Source organism: Eschscholzia californica, unplaced genomic scaffold (assembly GCF_041429995.1).
Source record: "Eschscholzia californica isolate CP2 unplaced genomic scaffold, dmEscCali1.0.p SCAF_1, whole genome shotgun sequence".
NCBI classification, from domain to species: Eukaryota; Viridiplantae; Streptophyta; class Magnoliopsida; order Ranunculales; family Papaveraceae; genus Eschscholzia; species Eschscholzia californica.
Genome location: NW_028238198.1, coordinates 10,598,442 through 10,607,591, shown reverse-complemented (window position 1 = coordinate 10,607,591; position 9,150 = coordinate 10,598,442). Strand labels below are relative to the sequence as shown.

The window sequence follows — 9,150 nt, the reverse complement described above, 5'->3', positions numbered from 1 at the left end:
ACCTTAAGTCCATTGTATAACCCATTAGTTTCAGCTTGTATAACAAGTTTAGTAAGGGTTTCTGAACATAAGATAAATAGATAAGGGCTTAACGGGCACCCTTGTCTCAGTCCTCTCTCGCTATAGAAAAAGCCCTTGGGTCTTCCATTCAATAATACCGAGAAAGATGCAGTAGTAACACAATTCATAATTAGTCGATGAGTATTGGCAATAATTCCATTTCGAATAAGTACTTCACTTAAAAACTTCCAATCAACCCTGTCATATGCTTTAGACATATCAACCTTCAACGCAAAAGCACCATCTTTTGCCGTTGTGTGTGCCATAGAGTGGAAATTCTCTTGTGCAACAATAATATTATCAGCTATTTGTCTTCCCGGTACAAAAGCATTCTGTGTTGACGATATCAATTGTCCCAAAATAGGACGAATTCGATTGGTCAATATTTTGGTAATGACTCGATACAATACGTTACACAAAGAAATAGGTCTATAATCAATAGGGGTTTCTGGATTTGAGACTTTGGGAAGAAGAGCAATATGAGTATGATTGAAGTTACTTGGCAATACTCCTTTGTCAAAAATATCTCTGATTTGATTTGAGACTTCATCACCAACAATGTGCCAACATTTCTTATAAAATAATGCAGGAAACCCATCTGGACCCGGTGCTTTGCATGACTTCATCTCTTTTAAAACACCCCATATCTCATCCTTCGACGGAACAACACTAATCATCAAGTTGTTTGTAGCTGAAATCGGTCGGTTTGTCAATTCAAAGGCATCTGGAAACGGAGTTATTGGTTCTGCTCTGGAGGCCCTGTAAAAATGATCAAGGAAAACATTAGCAATTTTAGTTTGGTCAGTAGACCATGATTGATCTGCCAACTTAACAGCAAGAATACTATTTTTTCTTCGACGATTAAGGACCGAAAGATGGAAAAATTTTGTATTGCGATCATTGTCGTGCACCCAATGCTTCTTCGCCCTTTGCGCCCAAAAGCTCTCTTCCATTCTTCGTAGTTCCATTAGCTTCTTAAGTATTCGGTTTTCCTCCTCCATACCCAACCTTGAAGGTGACTGATTTTGAACTTCTAATAATTCTTCCTCAGTTTCCTTAATTCTTTTAAAAATCTGACCCACTTTATCCCTACTCCACATCTTAAGCGTCTTCGCCAATTGAGGTAATTTATGTGTTACCCCTCCTCTTGCTTGCTGCCAAGAATTTTTAATCACTTCCTCGAACTCCTCATGTACTGTCCAATGCGCCTCAAATCTAAAAGGGATACCACCTTTAATTCTAGGCTTCGATGTGTTAAGTATAATAGGTGCATGATCACTGTTAACTCTAGGGAGATGCTTCACTTGTGCATCGGGATACCGTACTCTCCAATCTATGCTCGCCAACACACGATCCAACCTTTCTCTGATATGACTTTGTATTTCTCTCCCATTCGACCAAGTATAGGCTGGTCCCGAATATCCAATATCAATCAACTCACAATCCGTAATCATATTTCTGAATTGTTCTGTAGCTTTTTGATTTAACCCTGCACCTCCCCATTTTTCTGCTACACTCGTTACACCGTTAAAGTCTCCAACTGCACACCATGGTTCCTGCATTTGTAATTTAAATCTTCTCATGAACTCCCAAAATTCTTCTCTATCATTAGCACAAGGAGGCCCATATACACACAACAAATTCCACTTCTGTAGGTTACCTACTTCCTCAATCTTGGAGTGTATATGATTTGGTGAACTAGAAATTATCTCCACCTTCACTTCATCATCCCATAATAGCCACAATCCACCACTAAGCCCCAAAGAAGGTACAATATGGTATTTCTTATAGTTAAGCTTTTGTATCCAAGTTTCAGATGATAATTGAGATAGTTTAGTTTCAGACAAGAAAACAATGGACGGTTTAATTGCCCAGAGGAATGAATTTACGGACAGAATTGTCGGAGCATTCCCCGCTCCCCGACAATTCCAGCTTTGTACAATCATCGTGTTAGCGGCCTTGAAGGGCTGGCCGCCTCTACCCGTACTTCAGTCAAGTTGTCTGTGTCATTCTTTCCTCTCTTCCTCTCTTCTTCCTCTGAGTTTTCATCAACTAAACTAAGAGAACGACTTCTTTTCTTATTTTTTATCATCTCTGTATTTTCTTTCAACTCTCTCAGCTTTGGTTCCGTCTTCTTCCCTGGTCCTCTTTTGTACTTTTTCTGTATTTTCCCATTATCTTTTTCTCCTCCTCCTCCTTTAAGTGCATTCTTTTTCATTATTCTTTGTTCCATGTTCCCTGTATTGGTTTGTAGTTTATTATACTCTCTTAGATTTGGTGACAACTCTATACCAATTTGGCTCTTCCCATTTAACCCAACCACAGTCATTTCATTTGTTGTAAGAATGGGTATGTTTGCTTCTGTTGTTTGCCCCCCTGCGGTTTCCATCGGGTCATCTTCTGCTATTTTATTTGATGATATGATAGGATTTTCCTGATGTGGATTTGGTCCCCCTTCCATAACTGTTGCAATCCGAGTACGAGGTATATTATTCTCGTCCATAATTGTTTCATATGTGAGAATATGTGTTTTCCTTAATCGTTCCTCCTTAGTTATGGAACGTGCATAATCTTCTGATTCTCTACTACCCAAATGAGGTAACTTTCTCGAATTACTGGATTCTGCTTCCTTTGAATTTGATTTTTCTAGATTCTCTTCGGCCCTTCTCGTCGGAATCCATTTCCGGCTCTCTTCTCCGATTCCTCTTTGCCGGAAATCAATCTTTGTATTATTTCCAAAGTCCGCCTTCATAACATCACTGAATCTTGGTATAAGGAGCTTCTTAGCTTTAGCTTTTATATCTTCCGGCCAATTATCTGATATTTTCTCTCGTATCTTTGCTCTAGTAATACAATCCGCCATTAAGTGTCCAATTTTTCCGCAAAAGTAACAACATCTTATAAGTTTCTCATATTTGATTTGTATTGAACTTTGTCGTTTGTCTGGTAATTCAATAGCTATCTCACTTCTTAGAGCCTTGGTTACATCAATACGAATTCTAATTCGAGCGTACTTACCCCACTTAACAGTTTCCTCCTTCTGAATCTCCCTTGTGATGCCAATTAGGTTACCAATCTTGCTTACTATTTCAATTGTCAAAAACTCAATTGGTAACCCATGAATTTGTATATTGAATTCAGTTTGATCAAATCGGTAATCTGATGGGAGTTTGTTTCTCTCACATCGTTCCCAAATCAATAATTCATCCTGTAAGTACCACGGTGATCCTTCTTCCACTTTCTCTCTATCAATTGTTAATTCAAAAGTAATTAGGTAAGAATCCCCATGAAAATCCTTCACCCAAAATTTTCCTACTGGTTTCCAGACTCCCATTAGTGTCATCTTCAATACATTAGTAGTCATCTTCCTTCCTGAGATTAATTTTATTGCCAAGCTTTTTCTTGCTTCGTCTTCTGAGATTGCATCATCCTCTGATAACTTGAAGATATTTTCATCTTCCTTCCCCATTAAAGCCCCCATTAATACCACCACAGATTCATAGTCATCATTTCTTATCTCTATATCTCTATCCTGCCGATCGTCCATCCCTTGTGAATAGATTCCGGCGAGAAGCTTTCCTTCTCAAAAAATGGTTCTCTCAACAGAAGAGGGGGAGAGAGAGAGAAGAGGGGGAGAGAGAGAGAAGAGGGGAAGAGAGAGAGAAGAGGGGAAGAGAAAGAGAAGAAGAAGGAGAGAGAGAAGAAGAAGGAGAGAGAGAGAGAGAGAAGAGGAAGGAGAGAGAGAGAGAAGAAGAAGGAAGGAGATGGTTGGAGAAGAAGAAGTTAAAAAAAAAAAAACGGTGGTCGCCGGCGACATTTTCCGACGACATTTTCCGGCGACCTTATGTGGACGAATATGACGTGGCAATTGCTTAGTGAGGTGGACAAAGAGAAAGAAAATACATTTAATTTACAAAATTGCCATAAGGGTAGAATGGAGAAGCTTACAAAAATATGTTGGGGCCAAACAGGAAATTGGGCCCAAAACGAACTACCGGACACAATTGGGGGCCAAAACGGCCAGTTGGTCACAAATCGGGGGCCAAAACGGAATTAACCCTTCTTTTTTTCTGTTGAACAATGCAATTTGATTCTTGTTAAAATCTTGTCAGAAAACCAGTAGACAAAAACATGGCAAAAGAAAAAGAGTACAAAATCTAAGTACTACTGATGCGGAATTCTAAACATGATAATACACATCCACAATGAATATTATATCTTGGATCGATGTATACTTATATCATTAGATTATTCATGCATCACGTTCTGATGTCTTGTACAATGCATGCTGAATTATCTATTTGAATGTGATGCAACAGTCACAACAAATAACATCAGAATGACTAAGAAAATATTATCAAGATTGTTTGGCAGGGTGGTGGGAGAATGAGGTGCGTAAAATAGGGATTAACACACATTTAGGATACTTTAATTTAATTTAATTAGTGTCAGTGTCTCCAAATTAGGGTTCAATCTATCTTCAATTGAAACTAAAATCGGCATAAGATTAGGGGTGAGAATCGGTCGGGTTCGGACGCCCACATACAATTTTTCTTCGGTCTCAGACGGATCGGACTCATATATCTTAAGGGAGCTAAAGATCTTTGGGCGGATCGGGCCGGTCATTTTCCAAATTTGAGGTGCCCGCGACCCCTTTGTGCCCTTTAACCTGATCGGGCTTCTTCGGTCACTGGCCGAACAGGTTCTGAGTTACCCGAGATAAAAATCATCAATAATAAAAATGAATTTTCTAAATTTCATTTATAAATATAAGACAAAATACATCAAAACGCATTTACACCAAAAAATATAGATAAAATTAGAAATTACATAAATAATAAACAGAAGCCAAAAACTTAAATAACAAAGAAAGATGCATTCCCAAATCTTCAAGTCTGACTTTCATCTGCAAAGAAAATAGAAATTGTGTAAGAAAAGAAAATAGTTCAACACCAACATATAAATCATATAATTATAATATAACTAATTTACAGAACTTAAATCTATTTTCAACACCAAAAAAATAGTTCACATCATCACCACGAGAAAAATTATAGATCTGATATATAGATATGTTTCAGAATATACATCATGGCAAAAAAACATATCTGATTCATGAAAAGTAACAGTTGGAATTTAATTCTTTAAAAGAATACATCAAAATAGATTTGTTGAAATTTAATCCTTTATAAATATAGATTTGATTTTCAATAATGATCTCCATCTAAAGAAAGCAAATGTTGTCTCCATACCGTTTTTCTCTGTTTCTTCAGAAGTCCTTTTGATCTAGACATATTGAGTTATTTACATCAAAAGTCGAATCAACAAAACCCCTAGAAGGTTAAACTCTAAAAGTCCTAATAGGTTAAACCCTAAAAGAAATAGTCTCCGAACCGTTCTTCTCTCTTTGTCTTTTTGTATGTCTCTTTTCTCTTAAACTCTAAAATGCTCTAGAAAATAAAGAAAGAAAAGTAAAAAAAACTAAGTTTATATATTTAACTCTAAATATGATGGGAGAAGGTACGAACCTAAGCCGTTGGATCATGGTACCTAAACCTGACGGGTTCTAAATTCGCGGGCTCTCGGGCGGACTTATTGGGTCGGACGTCGGACAGAGAGCTCTGCCTGTGTCCTGACCGCCAGAGCCCGTCTAAACGGGCCGGTTGAGCCCACCTCGCCCTTTTTCCGGTCTTCGGATCTTAGCGGACCAGACGCTTATTGCCAGGTCTCGGATTATCGGACCTTTTCCCAGCCCTACATATGATTGGGGTTTTAGTAGAGAGAGATATAGCGACAACAAACTCTCCTTTAAAAGACGGGAGTTAATTAAAACCCTACTTTTATCCGTCTGTGTTGAGTTTGCAAAAGAGATAATTGTTAGCAAGAAATATCAATGAAGTTGAGCAAGGAGGAAAGGGTTGAGCTCTACCGCAAATTTCTTTACGGTCCATCTCCCATCTGGTTTGCAAACATTCATCTCTTATTTCCATCCTACTTTTTCATTACTCTCTTTTTAGCTAGGTTTTCCATCTTCTACGTTTTCCACTAATACTGTTTTTTGTACTTCTTCTTATTTTAGGGCTATTAATTTACATAGTAACTTGAAACTTTTGTAGTGTAGTAATTTTGTTCGAGTTCCCAGCACCAACATGAATATAGATATTATATGTTAATTCTGGCAGATAGAATTCTGATTTAATTAATGATAAGAAAAAGAAAGAAAAAAAAAAGACTAATTCAGCTTATCAATTGCTTTCTTCTAAAACCAGGGAAAATGGCCCATCAGCTTACTCAGGTAAACCAAAATGTCTGGAACAGAGGGCGAAGTTGAGGGTATGTCTCTAGTTTCCTCTTGATCTTTCTTTAGTTTCTTGTCCTTTCTTTTCTTGCTACAAACATAGAGCCCCCGCTTAGCATCTTGCAGGCCTTGAGGCAACACAAATTAGATCCGACTGACCTCAAAAATTTCCGCCATCGATGTCACCATGGCTTTTAAGAACCCCGACCACATCCGAGGACTGCATCTCGCAATCCTTGGCGGAAAGCTACCCATTCACCCAACCAAGTTTGGTTTCTCAAATTATCTCGGAAAGGTTTTTAGCAGATCAAGAGTTTTCTTGTCATTTAATCCAAAGTTATATTTTTTGTTAGTCTAGGGGCAATCAGTGTCTAGAATCCTGACCTTCTATGCTTTTACTAGTGATTGATTGGGAAGCTTTTGGGTAATATTGTGATTTTTGTCAAGTATTTGGGTGTGGGTCGCCTTAGGTTACATCCTTCGTAGTTCATCCACTTTTATGTTTATATCTTTCTTAGTTGGCTTTCCGAGCGTCTTGGCTTGTTTTTTTTTTTTTTAATTTTGGGAGTTACTACAACTTTTCTGTTTCGATACATTCAATCTGAGTTTCAAAAAGAAAGTTATCTATTCGTTAGTATTTTTATATAAATGTGACCAATTAGTCTGTCTTATTTATCTAGCTATGTGCCAATCATGAAAAAAGTCCATATTTATTCTTCATTTCTACGTGTTTGTTCTTTCTTTGCTTTTATTTCTTTTCTTCCCATAAGATTGAAGCAAATTTATGAATTGCTCTGTAGTATATAAGTTACTAGTTTGAGTATTTCATTGCTATTTCATTGTTTTGTGCAGTCTTTAAGGCGTCTAACTGTGGACTTGCCCTACATTTCAAGTAATGGAGGTTAGTAACACAACTAATGGGATTGCTTTGGTTCTGTAGTAGGTAAAAGTAATCTGTGTTACTAATGGTTTGGATCCAGATATATATATATATATATCCAAGAAACAAATCTGATGTTTTTGGTGCTATTATTCAATTTTAGTCTAAGAGCTTCTAGAAGATTATTTTCCTTCTTTCATAAGGATCGCGATAGTCAGACGTGTATACCGGAAAAATAGAAGAAACTGTTTTCTTGTCTCTTTGCTTCGCCTTTTTTAGTGTTCCTAATGCTTCTAACAAAGAGCAGTAGAATCCAGTAATCCTAAATGTTGGCTCTCCAATGATTTTTCTCTTGTTGCTTCCCTTACAGAGTTTATAGTAATGCCTAAAAAGCCAGAGGAAAAGAAGGAACTTGAAAGTTCAGAACCGGTTACCGAATCTGAAAGCAGCAACTAAAGTCGACGGTGCTTTTCATGGAGACAACTTTTGGCTTGCAGATTTAACTTGAAAAAACACTTATTTCTATATATGTTTAGTTTTTATTAGCTAGTTATGTTTTGTCAATGACACACTTGAGGATGTGCTTTGTAATGCTTTGATTACTAATAGGTTGTCTCCTACGATGATAATTTTCTTTTTAGAACCCTTTCCTCTGCCTATACTCAGCCTGTTTAGCCGTGGCATATTGAAACAACTCAGTGTGGCTAAAAACGAGCACACCGAGTTGTTTTTGGTCGTGCCGTCCATTGGGGAACAACTCTAGACCTTTTCGGTCCTCTCAAGCACAGCTAGGTCCAACCCTCAAAAATGAACATTGTTCAAATTATATATCTTTGATCAAATAGTGATGTAGATTGTTGCGGAAGCGTAAAAGTAATGGAATCCACCATTGTTAATAAACTAAACTAACGAAATAAAACTGATAAAATAACGATAAATAATAAACTTGATTAATAATTAACTTGGTTGATAATATTCTCTGATCTGGTTAACAAAGACAGACTAGACTTCTCTTATATAGAGATTGTACTTTCCTATATAGCCTCAAATAAGGAAATAAGATAACTACTAATAATACTTTCCTTGATTGCTAAGACTCATAATTATGGAAATCCTAATTACTTAATTATAGAAACTACGCTAATGTAGCTTCTTAACCGTGAGGCCCACTATCACCATGGCCGTGAGGCCCAATAGGAAGATGGTCTCCATCATACTCCCCCGCTGCGGAACAACTTGCCCCCAAGTTGGTGTTGTCATAAAGCGGATCGTCCAAGTAATGAGGATATATATCAACGATGTTGAAGGTAACTTCGACGACGAGTTTGAAGGCAATCCTTAGTTCCCACTTTTCACGAAAATTGCCGAAAATCCGAAGAAGAAAAATATTGACAATATCACCAATTATAATGTGAAACATATATTGCCAAGATACTCGCAAAAGCAATACCAACGTAGATACGTCTAGTAAATTGCGACATCGTCCGTCGTCTTTTAGTTTGACGAAAGAGGTCACATATACAACCTGTCTTGTTCTTGGAAAAACAATGGATGGCCATGAAGATTGGTTTGTATGATTCTTTGAAGTTGAAAGCCATGAAGAAATCAATGGAGGATAAAGTATTTTATGATTCGACACAACTAATTCGTCTCCCGGAATCATATATGGATCAAACAACTTATTCGAGCTTGTGATAGTCAGTTGAATTTCTTCTTCTTGATCTGTCTCATCGAAATTTTCTTCCTTCATTATTGAAAAACTAGGATTTTTTTATCAAAAACCTTTCCTTCAATAATATTGACCATGGTAGTCGAAGGAATTTCGGATAATAATTTGTTCGATTGGATTTGAGATTCTATAAAAGATAAGTATTCATCTAAAGGAAGAAAAACATACCTAAAGATGTTTTTC

General features: G+C 37.1%; 1 long non-coding RNA gene across 1 annotated transcript; it reads left to right on the top strand.

The window, feature by feature from the left end:
• The first annotated feature begins 5,847 nt into the window (after positions 1-5,847).
• LOC147564028 (uncharacterized) lies at positions 5,848-7,878 on the top strand. Its single transcript, XR_015225883.1, has 4 exons — positions 5,848-6,021; positions 6,330-6,393; positions 7,211-7,259; positions 7,609-7,878. It is a non-coding gene; the product is annotated as an uncharacterized LOC147564028 (long non-coding RNA).
• Positions 7,879-9,150: the final 1,272 nt, after the last annotated feature.